Source organism: Dicentrarchus labrax, unplaced genomic scaffold (assembly GCF_905237075.1).
Source record: "Dicentrarchus labrax unplaced genomic scaffold, dlabrax2021, whole genome shotgun sequence".
NCBI lineage: Eukaryota > Metazoa > Chordata > Actinopteri > Moronidae > Dicentrarchus > Dicentrarchus labrax.
In genome coordinates this window covers 5,803,180-5,829,792 of record NW_026136720.1, presented here as the reverse complement: position 1 = coordinate 5,829,792, position 26,613 = coordinate 5,803,180, and the positions used below count along the sequence as shown (strand labels likewise).

General features: G+C 40.9%; 1 protein-coding gene across 2 annotated transcripts in view; it reads right to left on the bottom strand.

Annotated features, from left to right (window-relative positions):
* tspan9a (tetraspanin 9a) overlaps positions 1–26,613 on the bottom strand; it is a 159,506-nt gene that overhangs the window by 105,553 nt on the left and 27,340 nt on the right. For both annotated transcript variants that reach the window (XM_051381503.1, XM_051381504.1), the window contains one exon: positions 6,261–6,326. The gene's annotated coding sequence lies outside the window, so the exon portion shown is untranslated. The remainder of the gene's footprint in view (positions 1–6,260; positions 6,327–26,613) is intronic.

The window sequence follows — 26,613 nt, the reverse complement described above, 5'->3', positions numbered from 1 at the left end:
ATTACATGTATAATATAAAACCTGCATGTGATTATGGGCATGCAGGCTAATGTGCATACTGCCATAATCATGTGAAGTGTTATTAAGGGGGGACATACTGTATACAGTGGGAATTGATTGAGTTACGGTTTACAGCCACATCCATCACTGGGTATGTACTGGATAAATCATTTACATGAGAAATAGAAAACAATGACTTTATAAGAAACACATTCATTTTCCAAACCTAACTGAAGTTGAACTGAACCTTACAGAATTTCCATCCAAAATCCATTATTAAAAAAGTTCACTTTACAAATGATTGATACCACAACATTAAAACCCATGGTACTACTACTACAGGATACCAGGCAACGTGAATGATTTTTGGAGAAATTAGAACAGTGGTACAGACTGTACTTTGAATAATTCAGATGTATTGAAAAGACTTCAGCTAGTGCTGGTTTTATCTAGGAACAGAAGATAGAATTTCTGAATGTGGCATTAATGTTATGTCATGGCAACCAATCCAGCAAAACCAAAGATTTCTCGATTTTTAGAATTCAGTAAAGTATTTTTGTGCCAGCTAACATACAACTATAAGCTGGTGTATAAGTGATTTCTTGTAACATTTAGCACAACTTACCAAAGTAGCATGTGACCTTTAGGTGCAAACATAACATCATACCTCCTTTAAACAATAATGCAACATCCATAATTTTCCAAGCCGAGCACAACATATTTGTCAGTGAACAAACAGGTCGTATATCCATTAGCTGGGATAAAAAGGTAACAGACAAACAAATACAAATGGGCCTCTGTCTATCCATTATCAGTGGTTCTACTTTACGAGTCTTGGCGGCTCCCACACTCCGAGGTTGGTGTCATGAAACGTTTAAACTGAAGCCACACAGAGACCCATCAGCGTGTTAAATGTGTGGTGGGAACAGATTTAGAAGATTTAGGGTAATGGAATAATCACTGTGAAGGAGCACGGCGGAGAGGAGTCATTCAAGACTAGTTGTGGCGACCTTGGATTTCATCAATACAATCATCTATCTCTTACAAAACAACACCGGGCTTGTTGCCTTTCAGACAACTTGAAATCAAAACCAATCTCAGTTATAATAACAATGGATAGATTTTATACCAGAGACTGGTGAATGAAGACAATAACACAGAGAGAGCCTAAAAAAAAATCGGATTCAGACAATGATCAAAATAGCACACTCACTTAAGGTCTTGCGAAAGGAAAAAAAACAGCACTGAAATCAGCTCAATTCGCATCCTTATCTTAGCAAGAGATATTGTAACCTTTGAAGTCATTTTAAAGTCATTATAAACAGAGCAGCGATATGTTCCACACATGATTATGATTTATTATTTGTCCCTAGGGCTATGCGCATGTGTGTATTGAGTCTATACACAGTTGCTTATGTGTGTGTAATTTAGTTGATGTGTATCAGTGTTGTATGCTCTCTGAGTGGTGTGTAATTGTGCTGTCACTGAGGTGTGGAGAGGGCTGCTGGGAGAGGGGGGGGAATAAAGTGCGTGGGTGGTCATAGAGGTGAAAAGGTCAGCGCTGAGTGTTGTCTTCACCCACGAGTCCTAAAAGAGTATCTGTTTGTCTCAATCAACAAAGACTATGGAGGAGTGAATGGAGGCAGCTTTACCACTCAACAGCCAGAGCACAGCCACATGCACACACATGCACACACACACCATATCCTTCAACTCTTATTTCATGCTTTCAGCATCTTTCTATCTTTCTTGCTCTCTAACTCCCCCTCCCCTTTCTCCCTCTCTCTACCTCTCTGAGTGGGATTTGTGATCTAAGATCAGTGCGGCCGTAATGCCCTTCTCAGTAGACTGACAGATGATACAGCCTGCCCTTTGGGCTCCAGCCGGAATGGCTGCAGATCAATACCCAAGCTGGCTGCCTGTCAGCATTTACACAAACATGAACACACGCTAGTACACACACACACACACACACACACATGCAAGGCGTTCACATGCAAAGCTAGCATCAAAGCCCATCTGAGCTGGTTGGCATTTGCCGGAACAAGACCTGGATGTGTGCAACACAGCAGGAGGGGACATTCCCGGGATAGTTCCAAGCCTAGAGGAGCAGCGTGGTTAGAGGATGACGGAGCCGGGGGAATTCTCCTCATAAATTCCTCTGGCCCTGCCGGCTGGTTAAATTAAGCAGTTTGGACGGACGAACTTACTGACTGACCGAACAAAGCAACAGGTTGAAGAAATAATCGAGTGGTTGAAGTGTGTGTGTGTGTGTGGCAGGGGGGCCATTTAACCTTTGTGGGAGGACTTGTGTGTGGTCCCTTGTGAGTGACACCTTATTGTGCTCTGGTCCTGACTGTGGTCCTGGTTGTGGCTCCATTAGCAAGTTAGGTTTAAGGTTTAGGTAAAGATTTGTTCACTATTTTACATGTAAAAGATTTTATCATACAGTTTTCTCTTATTTTACAATTTAACAACAGCATAATTTTGTACAATTTTTTATTTTTGTCAAGGAAATTCCAAAAAATAATAAGTGAAATAAGTTTACTTGAAAACTACATGTTCCTTGAAACTAAAATGAGTTCACTTTTTCGTTTTTAGAGAATAAGACTTGCGGATTTAATACAGAGACTGAATGAAAGGTTAAGATGACTTCTTTTGTAGTAAGGCTCTGATGAGCTCTTCAACATCAGGCACAAATAGGTAGAATAATTGCCCTCCAGGCTTGAGAAATTGGAAATCTCTCTCCCTCTCTAACATCACTCTTGTGAGCTTTGTTATACAACCGCAATGCAATGTAAAAGCTGTGAAATATTTAACAGGTGCAACCAAAAGAAAAGCTTGTTCATACATTGTTTTTTTAATTTATATTTATATTATGCTGATTTCAGCAAATCAGCATAATGCATTGTTATGAGACAACACGTACACCCCTACATGCAAGCACACATGCAAACAGTTGCACATACATACAGTACATAATACATTATTTTTCGTCAATGAAGACTGTTGTGGAGGAACCAATTTCATGCCTAAACTGAATTGTTCATCCATTCCAAATACACAGTGCCTCTCTCTGCGCGCTCACCCCATCTTTCCAAACAGAACCAATGTGCATTGACCTATGCAAATAAACTGTCTCTAAGAGGGAGTTGGTATTGCCATCTTTCCATCGTGTATTGCGTCACTGATCCTGGCTACATAAATAAAAACGAGAGATGTATAAATAATGCAACCACGGATTTGACACTCAGTGAATAATACTGACACCCCCACGCTCAACTTGTCTGCCACCTCCCTCTCTCAAGGAGGCGGTAATTTATTGTCTCCCACTGCCATAGCAGAGTCAATCAATAGCCAATTAAAGACGGGCACATAAGGTCTCCAGTGGCCACCGGTGCATGTGGTGCTGTTTGGCCGGGGAAATAAATATGTAAATGGTTCACTGACGGAATAGCATCAGTCAGTATCTTTCAGCAAGCACAACAGGAGGGATATCAATAACTCTCCTCACACACATACACACCCCAGCACTCTCCCAGTATGTTAAGCTCCCTGCACTAGTGGTTTACTAGTGGTAAGAGAGGCCCCTCTTTTGGGTCTGTCACCCCGGGCTGAAGGGTTGTGAGCTGTGGTTGTGTGTGAATTTGTCTGACAATATAGCAGCGTGAATTGCTGGGTAAAGGGCAGATCATTTAGTCACACACATATAGAACATATATTCAATAAATATGTATTAATACACTGCCAAACAACCCTGCTTGCAAATGCTGTTGTTGTTTCTCGCCTAATTGCACATTTAATTACACTGAACGCTAACCTCACAGACCTCATGCTCACAGATCTCACAGTCTTTTTCTGCTGCACAGATACTCTCTAAAACCTTCCATTGCGAGAAAGGGACAAGCAGGAAACAGCTGCTTCCAGAGATGTAGATTCAATCTGTGACAGTTTGAAAGTGTTGTGAGTAAAGCGGGAGATGTCAAAGCCAAAGCAGCACTGTAAACAACAGACAACTGAAAATAAAATTGTGTCCCTGCAGACAACACTGCAAACACAGAGGAAGTTGACATTATTATCTGATTTTGTATCATATATTGTGCAAATATTATATACGCTTTGATACGCAAACAGAGGTGGGAAGTGCACTTTCAATTAAATACGAATGATCGTAAAAATAATTACTTGTTAGTCCTTTATTCACAGAAGAAGTCTTAGTTAAAGCTTGGAATAATATGGAATTGGGATTATCACATTGCTATATTTGAGCACTTCAGTAGACTAATTTAATTAAAAAATGTTGTTTGATCTGTTACAAAAGGGCCCCTGTTATCTGCTGCCAATCCTTAATTAAAGCAGGAAATCAATAACAAGATGGCACGATTAACAGTGCATTGATCTTTCAAGGAGAAATACATCATAAAAAAGGATTTACTGAAATTAAGACTACTTAAAACCATTGTTAGAAGAGCCCAGGTGCACTGGAACCTGACAGTAGAGGAACATAATTGTACATTTAATAAAACATTGTATAAGTACTGTTTGAGGTACTTTACTTGAATATTTCCATTTTATACTTCTTTAAACTTATCTGACAGCTACAGTTAGCGGTTACTTTGTAGGTCTTAGATATAGACATATGATCAAAAATAAAATATGATTAGGTGTAGATTAAGCTACTCAGCAGCACTGTGTACAGTAGTAAGTAAGTAGTAAGTTGCCTCATGCAGCAATAACTTTAAAATATGACTAACACATCAGTGCTCAAGTGATCAATAGTTACATTGAGTAAGGTAATACACACTATAAAAAGATTTCACTCTGCAATATGAATACTTTTACTTTGGGTACTTAAATTCTTTTGACGTTGTGGCATTGATCTTTAAGTAAAGCAGTGATTTCCAACCAGGAGTACTTGTAACCCAGGTACCGTACAACTGCTGTCTCCAGGTGGTATGTGAAGACATTCAGCAGTAGTTCAACTAATCTGTAAAAATGGAAATTATGATTTAATCTAAAGCACCCTAAATCGAAACACCATGAAACAACTGAGTGAGCAGAGAAGAGCAAATTAAGTAAAAGTAATGTACTGTTATAGACAGCTGAAATGAAGGCAGTTGAAATAGTTCAATAAAAGCAATGGAAAATGATTGAAATGATGAATAAACCAGCCTAAACACAGCTCAATATTGTTAAATAATAGATTGAAAATCACTTTAAATGATAAAATTTGAAACATGGCATGTGGAGTTGACAGGACTGTGGAAGTTTATATTTTTTCGAAGAAAAAAACGAAATCATTGAGTACTTCTGACAAACGACAGACAGGAAGACCTAACAAGTTCCTACTCCTGCTCTTGAGGTGGGACAAAATTTAGTTTGAAGAACTATACACTGACCCTTCTGGTAATGGAAACTCTTCCAGAAACAATGAAAGATGGTTTGTGTGAGCAAAAAACACACCCAGGAGCTTTATACCAGAAACCTGTCTCTCATATTCATGCACACAAGCATTCAAACACACTCCTGACTGAAAAGCCTATTGCAGCATGCTTAGCTTTCTGGGTAACAGAGAAATCCTTGACCCCCTTCAATGCAAAACCCCCACGAATAATCTTCTGCCGTGGAACTTTACACCTCGATACGGGGCCTCTTGAACACTCATCCCCTTGCATGAATGGCATTGCAGCCTCGCTCACTCTCTGCCCATCCCTGTGTCTCTCTCGCTCTACATTCCTCCTTATACTGGCTCTGCCACCACAGGCGCCGTCGAAGAGCCTGACAGTTCAGCTCCGCTTTGATCTCAAGGCACAGGTTATCTGTTACCAGGCTAATTTTAGTTAGCCCCTCTAAGCCTTGCTTCTCTTTGAAGCACAGGTACTATGCAGCAGGGAGTTGTAGGTGGTTATCAGTGTGGCCCCTACACTTGCAGGGAAACGGATTCCCCCCCTGTGAACATCTACTGTAATCTGGACAAGATTATCCACCTCCCTACATCTGTATCCTAATCAACTGTGCATGTGGAGCAATCCCAGGGGTAACAGTGTGGGCTGAAATAAAAAAAAACATTTGAGCTAATGTGCTTTTCCATCCGAGGGGGCTTGTTGAATAAACAGAGCAATACATAGGAGATGTTGGAGGAGGAGTGCTATCGAATCCTCGTGGGTAATTAGAGGCTCACAGTTTCATTTTACTGTGTCGTTAACAGATTGTCGTAGCAGATGGATGAGGGCTATGGCAGTGAAAAGCAGAAATCTTACCTTTCCTAGGAGGATGAGAAGTAGGAAGAGAGACTGTCTGCACCTCAGGCCAGGGAGGTCAAAAGTCTGCAAAAACAAAGAGTGAAGAAGTCAGTTTCTTGTCTTACTGTGGGCAAAACTTTATGTTTGAAATATCATTCTTCAGTTCTTTTTATTTAAACATCCCTTAATTTATTAAAATCAGTCAAACAGTGAGCATTCCCCTACACATTTGTATTCCCTATCTCCACTACACCCAATCCTGTGAATTACAATGTCCTAGAGAAACCAGCTTATTCAAACAATAAAACAGAAATATAAAAACTTGTATCCAAACAGCCTGCAGTTGTTATTAAAATTTGAAGAGCATTCACAACGCAACCCCAGGCAGAGTGTGTTTACAGCGGCCAACACAGCAGTACACTAAAGTTGTCTCTCTGTAATTTTACAGAATGGTCGGCCAGCTGGTCTGAGCCTCACTCAAGACAATAAAGCCCTCAGAGTGTGACCTTGCGCGCTGCAGCAGAAAGCCAAGTCACAACACGAGCAGTGGCCAACGTGTCGGGGTGAATAGGCGAGTCTTAAAAGCAGCCACCTATATAGCACTGCACATATGCAATTCTCTTTCTTTATCTTTCAATGCTGTCTTTGTCCAGCACACTACCAAGATCAAACACACACAGGTGCACAAAAAACATATGGGCACAAAGAGCTGCACAGTCAAGGCAAGGTACACAGAATATCAAAGTGCTGCACTTGCTCTTCAGCATGAATGATGTTTCTACAGGGGCACCATCAGATGAGGGGAGCAGGAGGTGTCTGCAGGCTGATTTAGCGCCTCAATCCCGTACAAGAGGGGTCACTTTTCTCCCCACAGCATGACTTATGAGGGCACAGCGGCTGCTTTCATTTCCATTTCATTGTGAGGAATTGTGGCTAAAGATTCCCTCTATCTCTTGTAGAAGCCGTTGCATAAGCTCACCAGGGGACAATGGACATTGCCAGAGCCAATAGAGCTATTTCTGTATGGCAATGTCATGTTCTCAACAAGAATAGTGATGGTAATTTGATATGTCTTCAATTTCCAGCACAATCTACCGAAGGTTTATCTTATCTTTAGATTTGAGAAGAGCTGAACATGTTCATGCATATGCAGAAGGAGGTTTGGGCTGGGGGACACAGCAAAGTCAGTAACCATTGAAGTACAATGTCTGAGTCTTCTGGGTTTGATTGATAGGGAGCAATGAGTGCACACATTCAGGTGTGAAACTTACTATCCAGGTCAGAAGTGTCTTACTCTATGATCTTTCTCCAGTCTTTTCAGAACCTCTTTTCATTATAAACACATTTATCGCATAAAGGATTTAAAGGCGAGGACAAGACAGAATGAATTGGCTTCAGGGTTTTCAATTTCTATCAAAAGATACAACATCAAAAGACCTGAGGTCAGGCAGAAAGCAAGGGTGTTAAAGGATTTGAGGGGCTTAGCCCAGACCTCTGCATTATTTTGATGTTTTTTGAAATACATGAAAAAAATACTTCATTCATTTAATTAATTGTAATAAATTCATTAATTAAAATAAAACATTTATTTCACATTAATTATGAACTGTAATGTTAATGTTGGCAGTTAGTAATTAATATTAGTATTGAGTAGAAACAGAATACTTTACAACTGCTATCATTAAACATTTATTGACTAGAGTTGGAAAAACAGCTTAATGTTTTTATGTTAACCGTTTATTGAAATATTAAAAGGGTTCTCTTTGCTGCTGCCGTCTCTCTGTCTGCTGCTGTCTCACTCTTCTCTAAACACTATTTACACACGTTTTTTAATAAAATGATCGAGTTGCTTACCGTTCATTCTGGAGCGACACGTAATGTTATGCAATGTGAGGAATATTTAGGAAACCATTTTTTAATGGAAATTAGATTAATTTACAAGAAATTCCATGCTAAAGGAAGAAAAAAAAACTATTCTGTAGGATTAGATGAGTAAGGCCAGCTAGCTAAATAGCAACTCTCAAGAGAAATGTACTTCACAACAGTCAGTTTCAATCTGCTCTAAATCCTTGCTCTTCTCTTTCAGAATAATCTAAAAAGATTCTTGTTGTTTTTTTACCACTTGAACCTAGACTTTCTCCTCCACTCCTCCCGCTAAGTTACTCCAGCACACACAGAGTTTATAGTTTCGAGAAGTGCATTTATTTTGACAGGCTTTGTTACAAAGACTGTCACTCATTCACACACATGACGTTTTATAGGGGGTTGCAGCTATGGATTGTTTTAGTTTGAGTAATAACTGAGTAATCAGATATGAAATAATTTTGCTTTAAAGAGCAATAGTAAATATATGAAAGAGAAAATAAGATATAGGTCTCTTAAAATGAAAAACTAATTGGTTTCAGTGTTTCCTCTAGGAAAGTAGCTGGGGAAATTAGTGCTTTTGCTTAACTACACAAGGCCCACATAGTCCCACAGGCCCTTAACTGCACCGTGTTACAGACTGAGCCATCCCCTTTAAGGAAGGTGGAGTCTAGCAGGTTTGTTGTGAAAGTCTTTCCCAGTGTGTGAGGGGTAGTTAGTTAGTTAGTGTGTGTAGATAAGCTAAGGCTGCAGTATTACTGAAAGGTTGTGTGTTTTTTTTCTCCTTGCCACTGTCACCAAGTGCTTGCTCATGGTGGGAACTGTTGCATCTCTGTAAATAATTCTATAAGGAGCACAGCCTCGACCTGTACTTTTTAAAAAGTGTCCAGAGCTAACTTTTGTTATGATTTGGCACTATACAAATAAAATTGAACTGAAATGAATTGAATTGTGTTTGCTGTTAAGTTATATAGTTAGCAGCTATGAGTCAGGTTAAAGACCACTAAAAGAGCCTAAAACAGGAGGTCTCCAAAATATGTTTTGGAACTGCAGAGCTTGGAGTGCCCTCAAGGATGCCCTTCTAGTGGACAAAAACATGGTAAAGTTCCCTCTAGGGTGCTAATCCTAACCCTGACTAAGCTGTAACACCATAAAGGCATCACAACGTTCTGCAAGCTGGTGCCCTATATATATTGTTTTGCCCCTGCCTCTCAAACAGCCACCACTGCATAAGCTTATGTTTAAAATGATATTCAGGGCTACACTCAAAATGTTGGGGGCTTAAGCCCCTACCAGAATGTCCTGGCGACACAGATAGCGGAGAGTGAAAGGGTGGGCAGGCACAACAAGAGAGAGGAACAGAAAGAAGGTAAGCAGTGAGACGAGAATGAGCACAACAGTTGTGTGTGTGGACTGATACATAATAAGGAAACAGAGGGATAACAAGAGGAAGAGAGGGAAAAAATAGAATGATCAATAGAGCGAGAACGCGCCAACCGCTCTACAGAATGAAGCAGAACAAACCAAAGAGTGACACAGCAGGCAGAAACAAGACAGTTTGTTCCTCCCATTAGTAGGCAGAATTAATTAGGGCTCCATTGACGCACTGTGTAACAAGACAAATATAATTACGTTACATCATTGCGAGCTTGCTTCCTTCCTGTTCCCTAGGGGACTGCGGACAGCCAACTGGACAGCCAACTCTAAACAGTGGCCTTTGAAAAAACAAGATGGCTGTCAGCATTCATTTAGCAACATGCTGGAACAACATTTCCACAGTAAGTCACGCTCAGAAGATAGATGTTGGTTTCTGGTCATCAGGCATCGCACAGCGGAGTTAGTGATGTTCCTATAGCTATAAACAGAATGTAATTTGGCTTGAGATGTGATCACTCAATCCCAATGAGCTATATTTACCATCTGTGGCCCTTTACTCTGTTTGTGTCTGTATACAGCATGTGGGCCATGTGTGTACGAGTGCATGTGCTCAGATGTGTGCTTCCGTGAGATCATGCAGCCACCATGATGAAAGGTCATTATCCTGAGAGACATACATGAAATTCTGTTTTACACTGTGGACACAGAGAGTGTTCTCACAGCTTTGTGGGTGTTTGCATGTTAGCATTCAAACACAATTCTTCAAGATCCGACAAGCAGGGAAAAGCTGACCTTGGCATTGAAACATATACAGTCCTCGAGGGTAAGACAAATCAAGCATCTAAAAAAATAAAGTTTTTAACTCAGGGGAACGCTTTGGGCTTTCAAAGTGTCCATTTTTACAGACTGGAAGTGCATTGTGTGGCCTTGCAATGAAGAGCGCGAAAACAAATAACCTTGTTTTAATAAGAAAGCAGGGGGAGAGGCGTTGAAAAGCCGCTGCTGTGCTGTGTGTGGTAATAGGGTATCATTTGTCTCATGGGAGAGAGCGGAGCCCTGCAGCTGTGGCGTATACAGAGCTCGCACAGCTGTGAATGAGGCGGTGTCGGCCAGTGCTGGCACACACTGGCAAGTCAGCTGAGAACGGCTGGCTTTCCTCTTACTCAGGAAGACAAGTGTTCACGAAATGCATCCCTGCCAGACAAGCCTAGAAGTAAAACTTATTGTGTACAATGGCGCTGGACAATAACAGCATTCAAAATGAATTGTTAGTATAAAAGGTATTTATTAAAATATAGTCATACAAATGGACAACAGTTGGCTGACAATAACACCAGAGGCCATGCTGCAGACTCGCCTAATTGGATTGATTTCAGTAATTCTTTAGGAAGGGATGCCAAAAGTCCATTTACTGAAATTAGTGTGAAGCAGGCTGTTTTGACTTTTTTTGTGAGCTTTGCTGTGCCTCCAAGAAACATGCCATTCTGGGTTTAACACCCTGTAAGGATTATGAACCACATGCTGCAGAAAGCGTTCCATCCATTCCACACTCAATCTGCTTTTATTGCTCTTGCAGGAATACATAAATTAATTCACTACAATGCTTAATCTCCATTCCCTGTGCAGTTTGGGTAGGGGACAGCGAAATTGAAATGACAGGTTGTGGAATAGAGCATGTCCGGGTAAAATGAAGGTATCACTATTTCGTTTGCAGAGCTGACAGGGTATTGATTGTTCCCTGCCTAAGCCTTGAGGTTGAAATACATGTCTCACAGTCCTGCATGTGTGTATGTATCCATGTCTGAAGGTAGGTGTAAGGAATCAACCGTATACTGCAGTTGCCATACTGCTGACTCTGCTGTGTTAACACAACCCTAAGGGTAATCCAGAAGACCATCATCTATATAAATGACTCTGCATACCTTTCCCTCTTTTGCCTTCTTTCTATCTCTCTCCCACCCCTCTATCTTTTCCTCCATAGGATGTCTGCACCCAACAGCTGTCCCTTCAAATCTGTCTGTTCAGATCAATCTTGTTCCACCATCATTCCTTCCTTGCATCCTCTCCTTTGCCTACGACAAGGTTTCTCTGGCCTAAGCCTCTCCACAGTAACTGCTGTCCTGACTTAATCCTGCTCTCCAGTGCCAAAGGGGAGAAAACTTCACTTTCTAAATCCTCGACAGCTGCGTCGGTAAGATCGGACTCTCAGTCCCTCAACTCTTTACATTGTCGTCGTGCTTCGGTCTCACCCAGTTTCACCTCACCACGCCATCGCTCGCAGTAGGATAGGGCACGAAGGGCATGACGCCTCTGCCCAGGAATGCTGGAAAGAATCCAAAACAGATCCCCTTCCATGGAGCGTACAAGCAGCGTGGATGCTTGAGCAAACATGCATGGCAATACAACATGTATACACAGACACACACACACACACACACACACACACACACACACACACACACACACACAGCACACACGCACTGTTCTTCTGGCACCACGGGTATGTGAAAATGAAAAACGGAAAACAGGGGGATATGAGCAGAAGCAAAAAGCTTAACTTTGGTTATACTTTTTTTTTAATCTACTGTAGTTCCAGCCCAGTATGGAAACCACACAACTTCCATCGGAAATCTGCATGACTAAGGTGCAAGTACATTATCAGAGCGAGTTTCTGTGTAATTCAAGACAGTGGGTGGCTTGGCCAAGCTCTAACCCTAAGCTCTGATTGCGGGGCTGATGTGTGTAGAACTTAAGTTGGGGGGGGGAGAGCTACTGTAGGCCCTGGCAGTCAGCCAAACTGTGTGGCATTGCTGAGTGATGAGATACATGCCTGGAGGTTCCCGCAGAAGCTGAATTATAAGAGGCAGGACAAAATTCAATGGACAGCTTTAACCATGCAATTACTTTCTACATGGAGAGTGAAAAAAGCTGTCAGCATAGCTACAGTACAGAGCACATCTTCAATTGGAAATAGAACAGAGAGGAAATAGAGTTTGGACTGTCAAGGTGATTGCCATAATGGGCTTGTTTCCATTTAGCTTGCCTCTACAGCTTCACATTTTTATTCTCTCTTTTCAGATATGAAAGAAGCAATCATCAGCTTTAACAGTTCATTATTTTACCTTGAGTCACAATTTATCAGCTGTTCTTTAATGGCAATTTAGATGACAATCACTGCCTCTACATTTTAATCCCTTGTGTATTGTGATGTTGCCTACACCACTGCAAAGGGTCACACACATCCACACCACACACATATACTGTGACTGTTAGAAAGGGTTCAGGGGTCAGCTGTGGGCCAAGGTTCATTGTGTGCTGGTGAGGAAGAGTTATGACAGCTCTGCTAGATCTCATCAGCCTGACTGTCAACTCACACTACAGCGTCATTTATCTGTGAAAGCCCCGCAGTTGAACACACAACGTCATGGGCAGGGAAATCACCACAATGGCTATACGCTACTTTACCACTCATGCTTTAAGGCAATGACTGTACAACAGGCAGCAACCTGGGCTGCTATGAAGTATGGGCCACAGCCAAATGTTCATAATATAGCTGGACAGAGTAATATTAATAAGGCTGATCTTTTTTTCTGTATGTGAGGTGTGTGACTGTTTGTGTGTGGTATTGCAGAATTCAAAATATATGTGGGCTCCTTCAAAAAGCCAAGAACTGGAGATGGATGAGGCCATTGGAGCCAGATTAAAATTTAAATGAGCCAATTAAAAAGTTCTTGTCAAGCAGGACTCCCACAAAAAAAAAAAAAACAAGCCACAAGCGAGGACAGGGAATAAAACTTAATTGAACAGAGATTTTTATGGTGACTGGTTAAACACATTTCATAGCTTCATATATAACAGTTCTCTTTGGAAGAAATCAATAATCTATTGTTTATAAGAGAATGTTTACCCTTCACAACAGTCTTTAAGTTTAGGTTTCCAGCAGAATAGGTAGCGCCCCTAGAACAGATTGCTATCTCATTGGGAAACATACAGCACAGAGCGAACCATGTTAGAAGAAGAGGGAAATACTGTAAGAAGGCCCTCAGGCAGGCTTGTTGTGATTATCGACGATTAGCCTCTCATTGGGCGAAGAAAGGAAAACAAATCTCCAAACATTAAGACCGGCCTGTAAACCCTGGAGCAAGGTTCTGCTTTGTCATCAAGACAAGAAAGAGCTGCTTAAGTGCTAAATGCTTTCCATTCTGCCTTTTTTGACACTTAGGGTGTACAGGCAATGCAATTCAGTTAAATTGCCCTGCAACAATACTGCCTTTTCAAGCCTATTTGTGTTGAGACAATGTCAGGAGATGTTGATCTTGCAGTTTGTGGTTTTGTTATCCACAGTCAAGGAAGGAGTGAAATACACGCTGCAAGTTCAGCCCCTACATATCTTAGAGTCAGTGCATTGTGCTTTAAACTCTGAAAACTTACTGTAGGTATGTTTACAATAATGACATCTTGTAAGATAACTATTTTGTTTTCAGGCAGTTTTCATCCTCATTCTTCTTAATTCTCAGTGGCCTCAGTGTCTGAGATGAGTTTATGTGTGGGAGTTAAATAAACAGATGGACACCAAGGAAGGATGCAGAATGCAAAATAAATGCAAAAATAAAATCACAATGAAGCACAAAATATGATACAGAGTTAAGAAAAAGTCAACAATAGAAGTGTTAAGTTGATGTCCAAATTCATTGCAAATTCCATTCTCTGAAGTCATTGGCATGGGACACATGCATGCCGAACATGCCAGATATATGAGCCATACACTGAATCCACATGCATCATGAGTCATCGGTTAACCAAATCCAACAACAAATGTATTATAATTGCGTATCTGAGCTCCCACGGGGGGGGGGCAGCCTGCAGACGGCCGATGACAAAATGTAACCATTCATCCATGTTAGCGGGTCTACAGCTGCATGGTGTTCCAAACCCTCTGTCTTTAGCACCGTTCCATGGCCACGTTTTTGGTGTCAAATGCCAATTTAGCCTACGCAATGTTGGCTGGCTCACTGATACTTTGCTTTTATTTTCACATATTTAATGCCAACTGTGAAGCACCAAACATCAAGTGCTATAGCAGACCCAGCATCCACTCCCCAGCATGGGGTCCTATCCAGCAACTGCATTACTAGTTGTCAGTTCCATGTTCCCCTGCAGCTAAGGCACCTAATCTGTGAAAGGACAAACATTTTGACTACTCTACTCCAGTCTGTTTGCTTCGAGGAAATCCTCAGGTAGGTCAAAACACATGACGGAAATTATATGAGGGAAAAATGGCAAAAAGATTCCTTGAAATACAGGTCCTATTGAACCTCACACCCAACTGCATCTGGAGATTGAGGGCTGCATATCTCCTGAATGCTGGACAAATCCCAAAGTACTCAACCTTCCCCTGAGGCCCAGCTTCAACAGCTAATCTCCACCATACCACTATTCCCTGTGGCCCTAGCCAACCGAGACTCTAATGCACAGGAGAAGGTTTAGAGTCTCAGGGGAGTCATGACGGCAGATTATCACCTCAGCCAGTAGATAAACAGCAGTCACAATGTACACTCATCACCAGAGGTTGGATTGGATCCAGGTCTGATGTCCCTGATGTGTGTGTGTGTGTGTGTGTGTGTGTGTGTGTGTGTGTGTGTGTGTGTGTGTGTGTGTGTGTGCCTATGTGCCTAGGTTGACCGTTTGGATACGGTTTGCCCGCAGAAGCCATGCCAAGTTGGCCCAGCAGGCTCTAGCTGTTGATCCTCTGTCCTCGTCCTAGAGGAATTTCCTTCCTGATCCAGCGTGCAATCAGAGGCATCTGCAGTGTCCACTTTGCCAGAAGTCTTCCGTCTCCCCAAAACGCACACAGACATGTTACAGCATCTGTTAGGATGCACTCATGCCAAGGAGAAGTGCAGCTGTGCACCCATCAACCCAGACACACACACTCACCAGAGATCACCGCACACAGGGGGCTGGGAAGTGAACAAGTGCTCCAATGCCACTGGGGTGAGCTGTCATCACCCATGACCTCACAAAATTCATCTCATCATTGACAAAGGCATATCATCACCAGTCAGCAAAGTTCACAGTCGTCAGCTCTGCCCGGATAAGGACTTCAAAGGCTGCCTGAGATTCCAAAAGATTTGAGACATTTGAGGCACGATTGATCAAATTTTCTGCAGACGGGACATTTTATGCTGAATTGAAAGAGCCTTTTCACTTACTGATTTTCTTTATCAAACACAAACTTTTTTAATGTGAAACCAAAAGACAAACATCTTGTTCCTCCCTCTGCTGAACATGAAGAGACTCAACCCCTGTGCCCTGCCTTCCCTGACAGGCTGAGAGAGTAAGTGGAAAATGGATGAACAGATTCTGGATGAATGACATGAAACACATCAGTCTGACACGATATGTGGTACTAGCGGCTCATATCCTTCATGCTAATCCGTCTGCTCTAAGTAATGCCATACCGGATTTAAAGCTGATAAAACTTCTATTATTTTATTTCTCTCCCCAAGTTTTAAGTGAAGGTTATAGACAAGCTGGTGGTACAGTCTTAGAGAATTAAAGCAGGGGCCGAATGAACAGAGAGGAGGGGAGTATGATAATTGCGGACAGGGAACAGTGAGCAGGAGATGAAATATGTGCTTAGAAAACATAATTAGCAAAAAATGGCTGTCATACACTCCTATCCCTCTGCATTGCAGAGAAGAAAACCACGCTGCAGACTGTCAAAGACAGATATAGCAGACCAAAGCAATCCAACAATTTCTCCTCTTAATGTTGTATACATCTTAAGAAGGGGATTATGTGCACAGCGTAGCTATAAAAAGACCTTTACACTGTTTTGCAGCACTAGGGCAAGGACAAAGCATTGAGAGGAGAAGACAACTCACACTGATCCCTATAAACTCTAGAGCTGCCTTTACTTAACCCCTTCTTGAAGTATCCATGTTGGGCTTGTTTCCACCTGAAATTACATACCTTTATGTACCATATTTAACCCTTAATAACATCTCATGTAAACATAACATGGGAGGGTTAAGAAAACGGACACGGAAACTGTTTTGTGAAAGTTTGAGACAAAAATTCTCCAGAAGGATCCATACTTTGCATATGTCAAATAAAGCGTAAGAGATTACACACAAAAGCCCATGAGGTGTTTTAATTGCCAGAAATTTGGGAAAATGGCTGCTTGGGAAAAGGTGTGCAAAGGAAAGATAATATATTCTAGGTGTGGTTTAAGTGTGAAGGGGGAGTGATTCCAAAGCGATGCAATTGTGGAATGTAATCACAGTTGCTTATTGAGGCTGTGAAATGATAAGTTTAGAGTTGAAGGTGCAATAGTGAAAGAAAATTTTCCTATGCAAAGGGCAGAGCATAAAAAAACAGATTAAAGGGGAAGAATGTAACAAAGCACAAACTGCAGCAAACGAGCAGCAAGATCAGAAAAAGGTGTGTGGAGAAGAAGAAATTGATCTTTAATAGCAGGCGTTATGAATGCAATATCTGAGAGTCAACCTAAAACAGAGGATCCAGATTATGAGTTAAAGCAGCAGGGCACCACTTGGATATGATGGCTGAAATTGGTTTAAGCTGATTTGAAATGGTATGGGAAATAAAGCATGAGCTCAGTGTACAATTGAGTCAAGAATTTGTAATTAAGTATCCAAGAGTCATGGTTAAAGCCTTACTTGGATTTGTTTTATATGGATGGCAGTCATAAAAGACTAAAAACGTATGTAAACAGAATTAGAATTAAACAGACTTGAGGAAAGGCATGGACAGAATTGAGATAATGTTTGAGGGCTTTTGCATGACACATGATGTTAGATTAATTTTATTTAGTGTGCTTAAATGACGGGAATAAAACAAGAAAAGATTTAAGTACTGAAAAGGAATATGTGCTTGATCTTACTATATACTATATCTTCAAATTGCACCAATATGTGATTGGAAGGTGTAGCATGAAAGGGAGTGACCATTATCCAGTCTTAGGCAAAGTACATCTTTCTACATCACTGAGCACAGAAGAAGAAGAAGAGGTGGGAAAGGGGTATTTGAGAAATAATAACTGGGAGAAATTTCAGAGAGAAAGTGATAGACGTCCAAGTGAGATTTATTATAATATGGTCAAAGGAACGTTTAATAATAAAATAAGACAAGGTATAATATCAGCTGCATTAAATTCCCAAAGCAAAGGAAAAGTAGCAGTAAAAAATAAAGCATTTAAACCATGAGAACACATACTGAAAAAAAAAAACAACTGGGAACACTAAGTAGGAGAGGTGTGGGGGATTATTAAAATGATGGCAAGTAAACAGTAAGAAAAAGGCTGAGATAATATTTAATACTTCTGTTACAGTATACAGTTCTAATCATTTGTCTGAGGAGGGGGAAGAAGAGGCAGAGGGAAAACTACATCTGCAAACATGGAGGCACTAAGAAGCACGGAGGATTAAGAAAATGAACAGATTAAAGAAATTGCATCACGTTGCAGCTATTATTTAATAGTATAGGAAGAAGGAAGAATCCCAGTGATCTGGAAGAAGGCAGTAATTATTCTGATAAGAAATCCTGGCAAAGATGTTAGTGAACTGGCAAACTATAGACCTATTGCCTTGACATTACTTCTGTAGATTGATGGAACGGATGGTTAATGAGAGGCTAGCGTACATCTTGGAGAAAAGAGGGCTATGTACCAAAAGGGATTGAGGAGAGGAAGGGGCATTATGGATCCAGTGTTGGGTCTGGTGGATGAGATAAGAAAAACTAAAGCAGATAAAGGGACAGTTACGGCAGTGTTTTTTGATGTTGAAAAAGCATACAGTATGACATGTGACGCAGAGGAGTTAATGATCAAATTACACTTAATGGGAGTCAGAGGGAAAGTTTTAAATTGGGTCATAGACTTTTTATTCTGTTCTACTATTCAGGTCGAAATAGGGTCAGAATTATCACATAAACTGTTGTAGATCTCAGGGCAGAGTTGCAATTGTGTACTTTACTTTCTGTTATGATAAATAACATTTAGTAATTTATATATTTGTAAAATATACCAATGGATATGGGAAGATCACTGCTGAAACAGATGACAGGGCTTTGTTGAAAAGAGAGAGAAATGTAGAACATTAGGAAAACACAAGATGGAATTTGTGATGATAAAATGGGAATTTACATTTTTATCTTTAAATCTTTATAAGTTAGAAACCCAGGGAAGGCAATAATCTGAAATTATATTTAAATAATTTAGAGAGTTTTCATTATAAGAACTACTGGACTAATTACATGACTTTTAAAAAATGGACAATGAAGAAGACTATAACCAGAAAGAGGCAGTAATGTAATTAATGATGGAAACTGCTGTAAAAGAAAAAGACGGCAAATTATACGCAGCTGCTATTTTAGGAAGGTGCAAAATGAAGTTTATTACTTAAAAATGGATAACGACAGAATAATTTCAAGATATCAGTGGCTTCCAAATTGGGTAGGAGAGAACACAGAGGGCTTTGGTTAGGGGGTGCGGTTTTCAGTCATGTAACGGTTTTAATTCATTTTACAATGCAGAACTTTGACTTTGGCTCTGTGTAGCCGCCTCACTCCGCCTGTAATCCCCAGGCTCTAGTCTCGCTCAATGTCCCACCCACAGCACTATCTAATTGGTTACACATCACAAATAATTTAGTGACTTATTCTGATCATCACGGAAAAGGCAAAAAATATATTCAGATATGTTATATTTTTTCTCCCATGCATGCTGCTCAGAGTAATCGACAACTACTCTGCCAACAGAACCAGGGTCTCTCCCTCTCCTCTTGCACTGTGCACAGGCAGTCAATAGGTGTGGAGCACGTTTTAGCTTCTTTCTCTCAGTAAATATTGCCAAATATGCAAAAAACATCACACTTATGATGTATTTCTATGATGACAAGCATGCCCAGTTTCCCGGTTACACCACGAAAAATGCCAGTCATAGCCTATGGGATTTCACTCCTTATGAGTAAACATTTTATTGGCATACTGTATATTCAGGGTGCGAGTGTTCTTTCTTGTTACTGTGGTAGAAATATCTTTTTGACGGTGAAAGAAAAAGTTCAACAAGTTTAGCTTTGATGTACATCTGATGCACTGTTGTAAAACAAAAAGAAGGGAGGTTAAAAGATACTTTTTGAAACTTAGCTTAGTTTAGTTGCTGATAATTCTGAGACCCACATTTGAATAGACTTTAGTTTTATTTACTGAGAAACTTGTTTCAATGTAAACAAATTGTAGACAACAGCGTCCACACATCGGGGGGTACCGCAGAAAGGCATCACAATCTCTCCACTGACAGCAGGCGTTGATAAGAAGAGGAGATACACAGCATGTACACACTTTCCTCTCATGGATATCCTTTCTGTGTGTGCATTTGTTTGTGTGGGGTGTGCAGAGGCAGAGGAATGCCAACGTGTGACAATGTGTGATCGGCGCGGGCCCCCATGTTTGTGAATGTGAATGCGCATGTGAACATCTTGGCAATGTTCTCGAGCCCCCTGCAGGTGTTTAGATCTCCACAGATCCCCACTGCTCCTTCCCAGCTGAGGCAGGGGCACAAGGCTCACACTTGCCTTCCCTCTCCCCTTTCATTCTCCAGGCCATGCTAGGCAGGAAAGAAAACGCTGCCAACCCCAGGTGTCAGGCATCCGCTCGGCACTGTGTCAGCAGACATGGGAGAATGTGAGAGGAAAATGAAGTGCACGCGGACGAGAGTGAAGGATTTAAGCGGGAGGGAATTTAAGAAGGAGCGAAAAGTGAAATAGGGGTAAAAACAGCATGAACCAGGAGGAAGTAGGGTGAGAAATGGACTCAGAGAAAACGATTTAAGAAACAGAGAAAATTGAGGGCAAGTAGCGGTGAAGCAAAAAGGAAAAAAAGAGAAGAGTGTGCTGGCAGGGGAAAAAGTGTATCTGACCTTTGACATGTAATGGGTTGCACTATGCACCAAAGCCACCTCCAGAGGGTTTCAACTGGTCTGGTCAGAGATCTCAAGTCTGCCCTCTCAAAACAAACAAAGATAGTCACATCCGCAGAATCCTCCTAGGACTATTATGGGTCTGTAAGTCTTCCCCGACAAATGGACGACTGGACGTCATATAAATTCACAGAGCACCAGCAGGCTTCACTAAATAAGAGAATCTGGAGTCAAATTGCCTAGCAAAGACACATGGGAACAACTCTTTCCGGTGGTGTCATTTGTAGCTGTGCCTTTCTTATGATAAATTGCAGATGCACATGCAACATCAGCTTTCTGCCACTTGTTTTGTCTCTCTCAAGTCTCTCAGAAGATCCCGGAATTATTTAGGTTTGCAGTTGATAAGGGCTAAAATGAGATATAGCTTGAGGAAGTTTGTCTTGGCAGGGACATTAATACTGGAGCCACTGCTGGATGGATACATGGGCGGACTAACAGCACACTTCAAAATTGGAAATGGAAAAAAATATATACTATGATTCATTGGACAAGATGGAGGGGAAGGACATAGACCCGGATAAGAAGGGAACTCAGTGCAGAAAGCTTGGTAGATAACAGCGAATTGGAGAGTCCCACATGTGCGAGGTCAGGTGATTGAGAGCTATATTGTTTAAGGATGAGTGTTGAGCAGGAAGCCAGAGCAAGTGAGAGATTCATCCACTTTTTGCAGCTGCCCTTTGACAGAGGGAGATCCAGTTCTCTGGCACATCCACACATAATCACACAACCTGTCCTGCACTCTCAGTTCTCCTTCCTTACTATCCATTTGCAAAAGGAATAACAGGCTAAAACAACTGCACAGAGGTGTCACATTTGAAGCCCTCTTTCTTAACGCTGCCCATCTCTGCGGTTCTTATTTATGAGCATGCTGAAAGACATATTGAGGAACAGAGATGTCTGGATCCTCTCCCCTCTTATGGCTAAATCATGTTGTGGAAGGGACAGGTTCACTCCCGCGACGACTTTGATCACCCCTCCAGGACTGACAGAGTGACTGATGGGCCACAAGTCAGTCCTGCTGCCCATTCATCTTCCTGCGAGAGGAGGACAGGAGAGACAGAGAAAAAGCAGGCCAAAAAACAGATCGGAGATTGCAGTGATGCCATGATAAATCCAGAGCCAGACTGTGAGCACTTTTAGTTTTCACATGTGGGAGTCTGGAAAGACTGGCTTGCAGCAGAGGATTTTTAATGACACGCTTCATGGCTCCGATTTTAATGTGCCCCGCTAATTATGATATTGCCATGTTAGCCTTTTTTCCAAGCTACTACACGAGGAAGAGAGAAGGCATGGGCACAGCACGCTATATGTGAGTGTCATTCCAATCTGTCGCTCAGCAGGGGGTGGTGATGAATTAGGCGCCTTGCTGTCTCCCTGGCACCTGGCCACTGTTTGTCCTTTAGGTGTCCTGGTGACCAAAATGTCTCTCTGAGCTCCACGGGGGCTCCTAAGGGGGGGGTCGAAACACACTGTGTTGTCCAGCACTGTATACCATATGTCTGTGGTGACTATTCTTTCTCCAGATGTGCATGTTTGTGTACATGTGTCAAGTCAATTTAATGCATAGAACCAAATACAACAAATCACAATGCGACACCATCTATGATTATACCCCCTATATCCTTGGTCTCCAGGTGTGTGTGTGTGTGTGTGTGTGTGTGTGTGTGTGTGTGAGAGAGAGAGAGAGAGAGCATGTCTGTGTGGCAGGGTGTGAACTATAGGGGAGCCAGGAGGATCTTTGCTCCACTTGCATGACATGAACTCCCCTGAAAACATGATTTGTGAAATTTTGGGGGGTATCTAAAGTATGCTACTTTGGCCATGCATTTCTATTTTTCTGCATCACCATCATGGATAGTGTGTAAAATTTGGTTATTACTGATGTATAATTCATTTATAGGGGTTATCTGATTGAATGCAATTTTTGTCATTACCAACAATAGTGGCACATTATGATAAACTTCACTCACTTTAACTCAAAGATCAGAAAAAAACAACTTTCTTAGTCCCAGTCAGTCCGCGTGCCAAATTATCATTATTCATTTCTCTGTTTTGTAGTCAGCATAATGAAAAAAAATGTGAGCTCTGCTGAAAGCCAAGGTATAGTTCGCACACTGGTGTGTGGGGCTGTTTTACTCATTGTAACGGATTCATTCTTGAGCCAAGTGTCACCTTCCTCACTTTGTCTTGTATCCTGCAAATTCTCTAGGGTGATGGTAAAAGAAAGCCCTGGGGAGAATACCTGTTGGAGCTATTATGAAGAAGAAAAAAATGAACGCAAAGGTGACTTATGGAGACAAGAAATCTTCTCAGAGGACTACAGTTTGGCCAGGTACAACCTAATACAGGATCTCCTGAACGGCATTTCAGTGCAGAACTCACATTTCAGAGCATAAATCACAGCGTTATAAAAAAAAAAACCATTAAAATCCCACACAATAGTGGCCCCAGATGGTAGGCAATTGTACTAAAAGATACACACAGTACAGAACATGTGTGGTTTGAGGGAGGACCGGTCTGTATTTGTTGTGGGTGTTGCTAACGGAGTTATGGCATTCTGTGCGTGACAGAGATGAAAGAAGTGGCGGGTGCATGATGACAGAAGGTGCACACTGAATAAAGGCTGACTCAAAGTGTCAGGATCGGTCCTATCCCTCATCACTCACAGCCCACTTTCTCAACGCTGCTCTACGCAAAATGCCAGGTCTCTTCTTCCACACCTGAGCGCTTAGCTTTAATGCATATTAATTCACTGTCTGGCACTGACACACAGGCAGAGATTGAGGGGCAAATTGTTAAAAATAAGGGGGAGGTTTGCATGGAAAGCCTCATCCCTGTGTAAAATAGGCTTACACTTTAGCTGATAATAACAACACATTTTGAAATGCTGGCTGGGGTTACTCAGTTTAAGCATTGTGTTGCTCATCAAAAGTGCCTGTAATGGAACCAAGTGATTTGTCAGAAAAGCAAATGGAGGTTACACCAAAATGTCAAAATTGTTTGTGAAAGACTGATGCCCTCTCTCAATATTTAGCTATGACTCTGTGGCATCTTTGACTTATTTTTCAGTTTAGTACATTTGTTTGCTTCGCCATTAATCGTAATATTTCTCTGCGTGTGAACTAAGAGTTTGTTTCGATCTATTTGGTTGCTGGTCAAGTTCAACACCCACTGATTTGTACATGCTGGCTTTAATTTTGAGATATTGAACAGCCTGGCATTACAGAATAGTCCTCAAAAGTCAGATCCTGAGTATTTAGTGCTGCTGTCCGATAGACCATCACTGACCACCCAGGCGCTGACCAGTTGGGTTGTGTGGCAAGGCGATGTAGAGAGCTGGAGACGTCTAAAAAAAGACCCGACTACACCTGTGGCTCAATGGCTATACAGGCAAGAATCCAGAGTCTGGATGAGACAGTCTAGACAATGAGTTACTGAAGGAATTTGTCAGTCTTAATGTAATGATGGAAGGGATAAAAGGAGAAACAGGGCAGCTGATGAGGAGTTATGCAATCGCAGCTTCTACAACAGGTTCTAGGACTGCCCCCCAATGTTAGTGGGATCACTCAGATCTACATAGGAGCAGCTAGGCCTGTCAGTATGGCACCAGTCATATGCTAATTTTTAGATTCTCACTCATGAGAACAAACTAGAATATTCAACAGAAAAATGACACTGTAGTTCTATATTAGTTTCAATTAGATGCTTCATTGCATTTGAAGGGTAAGAGTTATTGTTTCCATCTTATAAATATTAAAGTGATGTTCTCGTATTGTAATCCTAACACATTATGTATTGAGAGCTGATGACTCCTAACAGGCAAAGTAGATGGCCTACAGTTTGTTTAAAAAACACACATCGCTGGTCTTGATCAAATAAATGAGGAACATACTAAAATTCGGGTTTAGAACTACTCTTAATAACAAGACACTGTTGGAAACAGATGCATAAAAGCAGCAACATTGAATAGCACACACCAATGTTGATAAGCATTAGGAGAAAGGCTACAAGCCCCAATTCAACTAATGGTACAAAAAAAACATTTAGTTCTCTGGGCTGCCAAGGATGAGGTAAAAGTAAATCAATGACAAAGAGACAAAATGTTCTATCAATAGTCTGTTTACAATATTCCTGTGTAATGTGCATGTCAGCTCTTAACAACATTTGTACAAGGGTGAACATTTTTTTTAATATTTGTTGCTTGATGTTCCACGTTAGAATGGCTTACAATGCAGAACACATGAATAGCGTCATATACTTTGGACACACCAAAACAAGCCCCATGTTCTTTGCAAAACAAAATCAGCCTTGACTAAAGATGGAGACTGATTTTACCTATGTGACTGTAACTAAATGGAATTTATTTAATTGCTTAATGCATTGTTTATTTTTGTCAAAATGTGTCGAAAACTGAGACAGAACAGAAAAGTGCACAGAACAGTGAACTGAAAAAACAAACTAATATAGCAGACAACAGGTCTGGTGAGTATATTACATATTGTAAATTAGCAGTAATAAAACCATCAATTTGTTTTCTTATCAACCATTTGCCAAAAAATGTTCCTTGTGAGTCTGGGGGTTAGTTTAGCCTACCCAGATACTTAAATCCACTTGTAATGAAGCAAAAAATGCCAAGGGTTTGCATCATCTGTTCATCAGACAAGCATAAAAATCATGGCCATGTAGTAAAAAAAAAATCCAGATGGAATCCAGGTTTACTTTTTTAACCATTACTTCTTGAAGCAAAAATTATAATCACTTAGTTCCAAAAATAATTTATAGACATTAAAATGAAAATGAGACTGCCAACAGCCGAGCTCAGCTATTGTTCAGGGCTGTCAGAAAGATCAGAAATTAAGATTCAGGCCAAGGAGGCGAATACTCACCCGTGCCAAAGACAAATAAGAACCAAGGAAAAGAAATAAAGCATGCTGTTAACAATGCATTCACTCACACAACGCGCACAGCGTGTCATCAAAACCTCCAGCCATTTCAAAGACTGAATCCTGTGCTTTTCCAACTAAAGGAAACTGGGGAACATTTGGTTAACACAGATTTTTTTTTTTTTTTTTATGGCTAAATTTCTATCAGCTTTGAATAGCTAAATCATTTGTCCCATAGTTTTCGACAAACTGCACAGATGGTGTGCGCAGTCTTTATTATTCAGGACTGTAGCCCTCACCGGAGACTACAGCTATACTATAAACCTGCAATTATATCACAGTCTGCAAATGGTTAGTGAAGAAGCATCATGTGGACCATCGACCATGAATGGAAAAACAGTTTCGACTTATTGGAGTAGGAACACAAAGGTAATTGGCTTAAAGGATCTGATAATACTGTGGTCAGATGTTCTGAAGGTTGAGGAATCTTTTTTCTGGGGTAAATCACAAGAAATGATAAATGTTTGATTGTTTAGATGCCAGCTTTATGTGGTAAAAACAATCACAGTGGGAAATATTATCGCCTCCTGTGCCACTTGATCTTCGGCAAAGCAGTTAAAGTTAAATCCTGAAGATAAGTGATAATAAAAAAAAATACAAACTGGTGAGGAGCAAACCTCTCTGAGCTAATTACAAATTCTTTTTGTAGTTTACTGTATCAGGGAAGTACATGCTTTGACTCCTTTACACAAAAGATGTTCTTCCCTAGTGTTTGAATGGATCAAAAACATGAATACTGCTATAACCTGACATGTGATGTTTGCAAGAACACCTTAATCTGGTCTAACACTTCCAGAATTCCAAGTAAAAAAGTAAAACAATAGCAATTTATTTTTCCTTTTCATATTATTATCAAACCTATCAGTCTTCCTTTATCAATAACAATATTGGAGAGAATGTGAAGCCTTTTTTCAACAACAAATTTATGAGAAATAATCAACTGTGTCAACCCAATGGATGGCTCTGTAAAGAGAAAAGGTAATCATTTCAAAGTGCGGAACAACAGATTTGCATGGACTTGGATACAAGCACTTCAAAGTCACGACACCCTCTTTTGATCTTCACCTGATATTGCTTAAGGAGGTATTAATAACGAGACAGGATACAGGGAGGCAGCAGGGCTCAGATGGGACTCTGCAGAGGCAGTAAACGTGTGATGTATTTAAGGACAAAACCACTGACATTG